Source organism: Lepisma saccharinum, chromosome 19 (assembly GCF_977018435.1).
Source record: "Lepisma saccharinum chromosome 19, izLepSacc3.1, whole genome shotgun sequence".
Taxonomy (NCBI): Eukaryota; Metazoa; Arthropoda; class Insecta; order Zygentoma; family Lepismatidae; genus Lepisma; species Lepisma saccharinum.
The window spans coordinates 32,056,995-32,067,441 of NC_139247.1; the positions used below are offsets into that span (position 1 = coordinate 32,056,995).

Consider the following 10,447-nt stretch of genomic DNA (forward strand, 5'->3'; position numbering starts at 1 on the left):
CTCTTAAATCTCCTAAGACCATGTCCATAGCTCTTGCTAGACATGCACTTCCTACACGTAAACCAAATGACAGGAATTTATACCTAAAATGGCCTGTTTTTGTTACAAAACTAGTTACGTCTCGAGATTCTTCTGCAAGTAAGATATGGTGATAACTAGATTTAATATCAACAACAGAATAAATTTTTCCTTTGCTCAAAAAACTTAAGGTGTCTTCTAAGTTATTTGGAGGAAAACCATCCCATAAAATATGATCATTTACCTTATTATAATCAATGACCATTCTTTTAGATCCATTTTTTCCATACACAATAAATGCTGGAGAAGCATATGCTCCATTAGTAGGTTCAATAACGCCTTGCTTTAACAAATTATCAATAATTTCTTCCATTTCCTTTTCTTTCTTTGGACCCAAATTATATGGCATCATTCTCACTGGAATATTGTCTGTTAATTGAATACGGTATTCGAAACCTTTAATGTGTCCAATAGAATCACTAATAACGTCATAAAATTGATTTTTAAGCTCACCTAATTTTTCTTCAAAATCCTGCGAAAGCTCGTTCATAACTCCACACAATGCATCCGGAACTGAAGTACTGGAAGTTGACGTAAAGGGTTTCCTGAATTGGTTTCCTGGAACTTGTCCACTTCTTGTTTGCTGTGGAGCACGCTGTTGACCACGTCTTGCCTGATTGAATTGAGAAGCATTCCTTGAAAATCCACTTGTTCTTGGCTGCTGCTGGTTGTATCTTCTTTGTTGTAGATTACCATTGTTAACAGGGGGTAAAGACACAAATACATTATTAAAGTTCTCCTGGAAAGATACATTTTGAATATTAAAACTTGAACAGTTCCATTTAATTGGCAAAACCACTCCGCCGTTGTTGAAACTAACTTCTTGTTTCGGCATATTTATGGCCATTTTCGATTTTATTTGAAATTCCACACCCAGTATACAGTCAACAGGCAAATTGTCACTTACATAAAAAGTTTGTGGCCACGATAAATAATCGCACTTCACATTTAATGTTACTTTTTGGTGAAAATATATGTATGTTCCATTCCCCACTTTTAATTTATCATTGCACTCATTGATCTTCAATTGTCTCTTAAGATTTAGTTTATGAATCACATCTCTCCTGATAATTGAATCTGTACAGCCAGTGTCTATGCAAGCATTTAATGTTTGATTTTCTAGAACAATAGGAACAAACACTGCAACCACGGTATCACTTTCTTTCGAAGAATTTGCAAATGCTGGCATGAAGGTTCTATTCTGTCTATAGGGGCAACTTTTCTTACATGTCCTGCCTTATAACATTGTCTGCAAATTATTGGTTTACTTTCCACTGTGTTACGTAATTTGTCACTTGAAGTAATTGATCTGAAATCTTTAACGACTCTCTGATGTTTCTGCAATAATTGTAATCTAGCTTTTAGATCACACACGCACGAAGGGACACCATTCAAAATAAAGTGTTCAGAATAGTTAGGGAGCATTCTTTCAATTAAGCACTGAATAAGCTCTTCTTCAGGCCACCCCAAATCTACTAAAACTGCAGCCCTCCATCGATTTTCAAAAAATTCTACTACATCTTCATTTTTGTCTTGGATACGAAATATGAACTTATTAACAATGAGTTCTTTTCCTGACGTTGTTACAAATTTATCCATTATTTTTTGAACAATTGCAGACCAAGATAGATCACTACCTATAAGTTTCCATATTACGTCACTTATTTTACATGGCAACTTATGTAAAGCAGAGAGAAGTATTTCTCTTGCTGGAAAAATATCCTTTTCAATTATGCTGTTTATATGCCATATAAAATCAAACAGATTAAGAGGATTTTCATCCATTACTGAGGGGACATTGTTAATCAAATTTAACAGAGTTTGACTAGCGACATTACTTGTTATTTTCTTAATACAACTACCAGCAAAAATTGGAGAATTATGCCCCCCATTATGTCTCTCATCATCACTAGAATCAGAAAAATCAATTAAATTCTTAGAAGGACGTTTATTTACCCACTTATGCCTACAAGGCATTCGATCATACGATCTTTTAACCTCAACTTTCACTTCCGGTCGAGACACACCTGGCCGTGACGAACTCATCGCCACCTGTTCCTGACCTTCACAATACATCGTGGAAGAAACCGGCTGTATTCCTAATGCACTAGACGGATCTAAATAACCAGTTTGATCTACTGTTTGCAATAGAGAATTTGATTCATTTAAGTTCATCCTTTTTCCCTAAAATTTACTTTGCAAAATGTTACGTACTTCCCACATTGAACAAAACCATGCTCTTCTCTGTCACCACCCTAGTATTTTCACATATAATTTAGATTTGGGATTCTGTCATTAGCCCTCTACAATTATATATACTAATGGCTGACAATTTGACTACCTTGATTATTGAACTATTCGCCCAATTCAGAGGCCTTTGTGGGAAGTACAAAAATTAAAAGGTAAATTTAACAATTTATTGATGAAATATCTACTCGAAATTGGTCATATGTAACAGCAGTAACGTCAATAATAGAAATCTTCCAATAACAAAATTTAGTATAATATACACATGTCCGATTTACATTAATTTAAATTAATGATACAACCAACCCATTTCATACAAGGCCAAATAGATGTACCGGACTTAGATTGTGTTCAATATTCGATATTATTGTTCCGTATATAATATATTAGTCAGCAATTTTGGATGGAGAAATCGTAAATCTAATTAGATACCAAATGAACAAGACTAGTAAGTATCGGCCAATCTGAAACGACCATCTGCGCAATGGTAGTATTAAACATGGAATAACTAAATAGTGCACAAATGAAACTAATTAACTAATTGAAGTATTATAATTCTTAAAATAAACTTAAATACATATTAATTATACCACCATTACACAGATGACAATCTCAGCTAACCGATTCCACCAGTCCAAGGTAGAGCTACGACAGGTAACCCCTACCGCTGCCAGAGTAAGAGAGAGAGAGAGAGAGAGAGAGAGAGCTCTGCAAGCCACGCGAGAGCCCTCCCTTTCCATAGTCACATGATTGGTGACGTATTACTTCTTCGAACAAGGGAAACAAATGAATATCGAATTGCACACAATCTAATTTATGTTCCTTTGCGAGCGAGGAAGAGCGTTACATTACTGAAGACTGAAATTTTAGACAGACTGTTACTGCTGCATTTTTCTTGAGGTACTGAAACGTTTGGTGCAAGGAATAACACTGTGAGGCCCGAGTATCGGGATGATGGCAGCTGGCGTCTGCTTCATGACAGTGCCTCAAGTCGCAAGACTGTGATTGCGAAGAACGTTTTGACCCTAAATCGACTCTGTGTGTTGTCACACCCTGCCTACTCACCGGATCTGGCTTCGTATGATTATTATTTTTTATTTCCTAAACCAAAATCGGCACTGAAAGGTTCCTACTTTTATGATGTAACAACAATCAACAGGGCTACGACATGGATTTTAAAAAGTATTACACAAAACGAATACCAGCAATCCTTCTATACCCTGGTAGGCATTGCGCTACGATGTGTGGATGCAGGAGGGTCCTACTTTGAATGATCCAAGGTAAGTAACTTTCTATGAAGACTTGTTTATTTTTTACAGCACAAGTCTCGATTTCAAATTGCCGGATTGTGTATATGTCGGCCCCATGACGGAGTGGTTAGCACATCGCGCTACGACGCTAGGGTACCGAGTTCGAATCCCAGCCTGGGCATGGATGTTTGTGAGTGTCTATTCATCAATTTCATCATGTCACCACTCGTCCCCATCTAGCAAATTATCTAAAAGTGGCACAAAAAGCGAAGTAAAATGAAGCAATGCAATATATATATGACTGAATTGTTGATTTAAGTCCACTTCATGCACAGAAAGGCTAACCGGGACTGGACCTACAGATTAAAGTGGGATCCTCCACCTTGTATCGAACCCGGGACCCCTTGATTAGGTACATGAATGAGGCATGAATACCGAAGGCGTCCTGGCAAGGGATCATTTTGATGCCGTTCTTGCCCCCCATCCAGACGCTTCAGAACCTGGCCTTTAATCAAGTCTGTACCTACATATCATACACAACACTGCCTGGTGTAAGTTTTGAGATGTTGCATGTTACTTACTTGTCATTTCGAGTCTGTATTATGAGCTCCACATCATATCCCAGCTTCAGTTCATCCTTCAATCCTTTTGTTTCAGAAAAGTAGAAGAAAATCTCCTTAAGAACATCTGCTCTTTCAATGAAGCCAAAATTTACTTTCGTGGAACAAGCGACGCCTTGATACTTCACTTGACTTGCAGGATTTTCCAGACGCACGTGGCATGCACCAAGATTGCCGCTTCTCTGGTTAGTAGCAATCTGGAGCTGACTTTATCCCCGGACTGCAGAGTTACATTTATTTCAATATCCTCTTTGCTATATGGAAGGAAGAAAAAAATCTCCTCGGATCTCATAACTGATGCGACCCTGCAATTCAGGCTGCATTCCTTCATTCCTTACTTCAGTTGTTACATTTCCTGTCACACGTTCATCACTCAGAACCACTTCTGGTGCAATTTTGATTACGACACTTGTGATAGGCTTGCCATTTCTTTGTCATACATAATTTCAAACTCAACTGGATCCCCAGTTTTCAAATGTTCTTTCTTACCATTGAATTGACTGAAGTGGAAAAAATATCGAGCCTGCCTTTCACAACATTGAATAAAGCCAAAAGAGTGCAATAATTTCTCAATAATTCTAGTCTCACTGATTCCTTGGTTTCTAAGGGATGAATCACTATATCCTGAGCCACTGTAGCTGCTATAGGAATTGTCATTACTGTTACTATTGGATGATATGGTATATACGTTGAACACCAAAATACCGCTGGTTCCTGTTCCGCTGAAATTACCAATTGATAATCTACTACTTCTGGAGGAACTGGATGGTGAATATGAACCGTAGGTGGAAGGATAGTGGTTTGACTGGTTCCGTTTGGTGGGTTCCGAAAGCTTCCGAGTTCACTGAGGAAGTAGTTGGGATCAGAGACTTAAAGTCAAGTATTGCAGTGTCCGTGCTCATGAGTGACGGCAGGAAATTTCTCCACTGAGGATTAGCGGACATGATGTCGATTTTAAACTTAGATTTTTAATGTAACACTTAAAACAAGATTATCACAGAATTCATCTTTGTAAATTTATGATTGGAACATGAACTTACAAGTTGTTCAACATTATTTTCGGTTGCATATGTTTCAATGTAAGTTCATCAATGCGATTTTTATTTTCCTATTGATTTCAAATTTAGATTTTTTACAAAGCAAATAGGTTTTCCATAGAAAGACCTAAGAACTCACGACGAACACAGAGATTTTAGATGAAATAGAGATAACAAAAATCCTCAGATGTCTTCAATGCGTGCTGGGTGCTGATTGTGGCTGATTTTGTAATTGATTGTTGCTTCAAGTTTCCTATACTAATTGTTACACAAGCACGACACAGCACAGCACTGACGACATGCCGCCATAGTAAACAATTTTGTGTCAGACGATAAACTGCCTCTTCACTTAATAAGAAATTTATTTTAATTTGGAATTTGTCAAATGATGAAAAATAAATGATTTAAGACTAAGAGAGAAAGTTATTTACCTTTGAATTTTCTAGTGGAGTTGAGGGGGTAATATAGCCGTTAATGTAGAAATTAATTGTTTTCGGTGGGATACAAAATAAAATGAAAGTGCATGAAAAAGTTAAAATAAGCGAACAATATGTAAACAAATTCTACCCTCTAACTAAATTATGTATAATACTTGAATTTTTATCCAAATCACAATTTTAGATTGTTGAATCACAATGTAGGATAAAGTTACAACATAGCCTTAAATTTTGAAACTTAAGGTTCGGGGGCACTTTCACTTGGAATACTCCACATAGTGCTATATATATATGTGTGTGTGTGTATATACATACATACATATATAAGGTGAGTCCGAGAGAAATGGACCCCCTTTTTAGAATTGCAATATTTTTGTTATATACGGCAATACTCGAGATAAAATTGAACCACAGTATCTTATCGATATATCCTAATAATATATAATGTTTGAAATGTGAAAGGAGCAAAAACATTATTTTAACAAAAATAAGAAAAAAATATGCCAGTGGCCCTTCTATCCCATATGACTCCGGGTTAGACAGACCATGCTCTATGGGAGAGCTGGACAACCGAAAACTGAGGACAGGAATGTATCAATTCATTAGTTTTAAAACACTGTTCTTTTACACAAAATAAACCGTTAAGACAAAATACAATATTATGATTATAATTTAAATTTGAATTACTTTAGTTCTTAAGTCTTCTACCCACACAAGTCATACTTATTTTCATACTTGGTGCAACTCTCATGAAACCAACGGGAACACGCAGTACATCGAATCCAGTCTTCAGTGCTGGTAGTTGTACTGAAATTCTCACCACACCCAGCAAATTCATTTTCATCCCAATCATTTGCATCACCATAACATTCTTCGGAACCTGACGAGTCATTCCTCTCTCGTCGTAAAGTTCTTGGTATCTTACATTTAGACGTGCTAGATTTACCATCGCGCCTATCATTTCTTACCTTTTTAGATTTTTGGAGACCTATATTCTCCCCTGAATTGAGTATTTTCGAAATGCTTGGTTCCTTATCACGCAAGGTAGTTTTCTTCTTCAGAATAGGAAGAAGAGAAATACTTTTCAGTATTTTAGTAGGTGAATTGATTTTACTGCTCCCTTTGAACATGTTGGTGCTTCCAGTTTAAGTTCCAGCAACCGGCAATTGTTCAGCAGGATGTAGATGCCCTGAACTCGATGCAACAGCACTCGGTGCGCCAGTCGCACCTATTTCGTCATTATTTCCTGAAGCCTCTTCTTGAGGCGTCAAATTGGCGTAGTCTGGAATAGCAAACCTATTTAAAGGGAAAATCCCAGTTGCTTTAAAGCCGGACAGGACATTTTCCACTGTAGCTGATTTTGACCATGCAAAACCTAACAGTTGACCGAACTGAAGTGTTCCAATCTGTCTTGTAGGGTTGTTCCTCATGAATGTATTGCATGCGGCATTGTAATTTGACTTAAGAGACTTATAAAAACTCCTGTCAAGTGGTTAAATGGATGGTGTGGCTGTGTGTGTGTAGTTCAATAATTCTATAAAACCAGTTGTTTTGTGGATGCTGTGTCATTAGTTTCTGCAAACTCAAGCATCTCTACAGAGCTGAAATGAGAAGTGTGGCGATCAAGAATTAGTAAGACTTTGCCTGTAGGCTTTCTTGTCACAAAATGTTTTTTCAGCCAATCGCAAAATAAATCGGAGTTAATGTACGCAGATTTTTCATTCATGGCTATTTCTGAACCAGGAGGCATACCGTCACAAAATTCTTGTTTTCGGTTTTTCCCATTGAAGATGCAATAAGGAGGAATGTACGTGCCTTCTGCACTGAAACAAGCAACCAAAGATATCATCTCTCTCCTTTCACTAGATATAAGAGTACTACCAACATTTTTTGATCCTTTACTAGCAATAACATTTCCTGATTTGTTGTTGAATTGTAGGCTAGTCTCGTCTACGTTGAAGATGTGCCCGGTCTTATTGATGAGCTCGTGTTCAATTAAAATATTTTCTAATAAGTCAAAATATTTTGAAACAACTTCTTTGTTCATCCCAAGAGCTCTAATGACAGATATGCGTTCTGACTTTCTTACTGATAAGTCAGTATTTTGAGCTAAAAACTATTTCAACCAATCATAGCCTGCTTTTTGACTCTCCAAATCAAAATTATGTTTGATGTTCAATTGTTGAGCTAAGTGGAAAGCCATAGATCGAACAGAATCTCGTGATGGTGTAAAGCAATACCCTTGTAATTTCTTGATGTGAAGCACCATTTTCCGTTCGTTTTCTTCCCATAATATGGACGATGGACCGAGACACCCCGTAGAAACATAATTTGTTTGTAATCTCCTTTTAAGAGTATTTTTGGGAATATTAAAATACCTTGCAGGCTCGTTGATACAGATGCGCTTTGTGTTGATTGCATCAATGGCCTTCACAAAGTCATCTCCACTCCAGTGTCCTCTAGTAGAATTCAGCTTCCTTTTGTACGTGGTTGGCATGTTTCTGAAACAAAGAGAAACACTATTAGTATTCGTGTATATTAAGAATAATCTTACTTTGTATTATGTGTCAATGTGTTTTCTGAACATACAATATACAGAAAGCTACAATAAAATAACACGCACACACACAAACACAAACACACACACACACACAGACATACATCCGCACGGAGGCACCCCAAATTGGCAGATTACATTACGAAAAAAAACTTATATCAATTTGATTACCTAAGTATCAGTCTCAAAAATAAAAAGTTATCAATAATTTGCCGAAAACTGACTTTTTAATCACACACGAAATGGTCCATCTCTCCCGTGGCAACGTGGTCAAACTCTACCGAATGTCTGGATGAGGCAGCTATCACCACACTGGACAGAAAGCCCATATGCTGAACAACAGATTTATTTCACAAAATGAAATAAGAAGCAAACATTGTACACGAATACTACAGCTTTACGCAGTACTAACAGTCAGCCCACTTCGAAACACGGATTGCACACAAACATCGTGCACGCTCACAGTCTGTACAGCAAGTGTCTGACGTGAATCACTCGACCCCGGCGGTCAGCTAATGCCACTTGGCGTTGCTGCCCTCACACAATGGCGGAATTTACAGGTACAACACACCTTATGGTCATACAGCCATGTTGGTTCTGTTGGTGTAAGCAACGCTTGAACACTGGACAACAATGGACTAACATCATTTTCACTTTCTGTGAGATACTCGTTCAAAAATATTATCAGCCAACTTGTGCAATACCATTGCGTGTAAATAGTGAAAAATCTTTGATCTACCTGATTTTAATTGAGAAGGTATCTTCGCTACAATAATTGCTCAACGACGAAACAAACCACACAGCATGTCACTAGCATCCGCGATTACCAGGCAACACTGCCATCGGTGCAATCTAGCAGCCAGTTCCAGAAATAACGAGATTGTCCATCTCACCCCCCGGTCCATTTTTCCGGAATTACCTTATATATTATTTATTATTATCATAGTAGTTTAATAATTCTATAAAACCAGTTGTTTTGTGGTTTAAACTACCGATTCATTATTTTTACAATGTAACAAGGTTTCATAAAATACGCAGCAAGATTTTTCTGAACAATTTTTTCCCATGATGCTGTGGTAGGCCATCATCTCAAAGTCCATCACATATATTTATAATGCCATTAATTTTACTGTAAGACCAAAAATTAAATAATGCAATACTAGTGGCCAGCAAGCGAGTCTACAAATTGACTCCGCCCGAAGAATTTTAAGTTTGCTCAAGGAAAGGAACTTTACGATAATAATTTAATAAATTGCCAACGCTTTGAGTTTAAAAATATATTGTGTTTTTGTATTGATCATATTTTTGATTAATGGCGCACTTGCTAAGAATATCGTTTTAGAAATATATCGTATATCTCTGGAGCAAGCGAACGAAAACAAGAATCTGCGCCAGTAGTCATTGGCTCCACCAATGAACACGTGAGAGTGAATGGGATTCCGTGGAGGGGAAAAGCGACTGCTGTTACCAGCCTTCGCAGCAGCGTGTACTGCTGCTTCACTCTGCCCACTCGATCCCCCCTCCACATCGTCTTGCTCCAGAGATAGCCGAGACAGACTTCGCAATTTCATTGCAAGCAAGGAAGGGACAAGCATATATATATATATACCTCGAAACTGATTTAGAAAATGCAACAACAACGCCAAAAGATAGTTAAATATTCCCAGTCAACACACTAACGTTGCCACAACGTTGTATGAATGTTGTATTTATGATGAATGTTGTATGTAGGGGAACAACGTTGTGATAACGTTGCATCAACGTTGCAAAACACATTCCACTGAATACGCTTTAGTTTGGATGATCACCACCATGAGCGCCACAAGCGTCAGATCGGAGTGTTTTGTTTAATCTGAATTTCTGTGTTCACTGACCAACAAACCTTATATTTCCTACAGCGTACACTAGATGGCAGTGCGACTCAAATGCCAAACAAACATAACTTTTAGTAACACAAATAAGGAATCTTTCGATTGTAATTAGTGAAAAAATGTGTTTTATTATCCTTCGAAAGATGTGTGAATATTGAAGTTGTAAGGAAGATCAGAAAATGAAATGTGTTGAATACAAGTGAAACTCCCATGATAAATATTTTTATTCCACACTATATATCAGGAGCTAAGTACTGCAAAGAGAACAAGGTCTGGCAGGAAGGAGTGACCTTCAGGCTACACGACTACCGCTTCCCGGATTGCTACGTCCGGCTCATCGATAACTATCT

General features: G+C 37.5%; 1 pseudogene; it reads right to left on the minus strand.

Annotated features, from left to right (window-relative positions):
* Nucleotides 1-564: 564 nt before the first annotated feature.
* LOC146002981 (RNA-binding protein Unr pseudogene) lies at nt 565-5,139 on the minus strand (annotated as a pseudogene).
* Nucleotides 5,140-10,447: the final 5,308 nt, after the last annotated feature.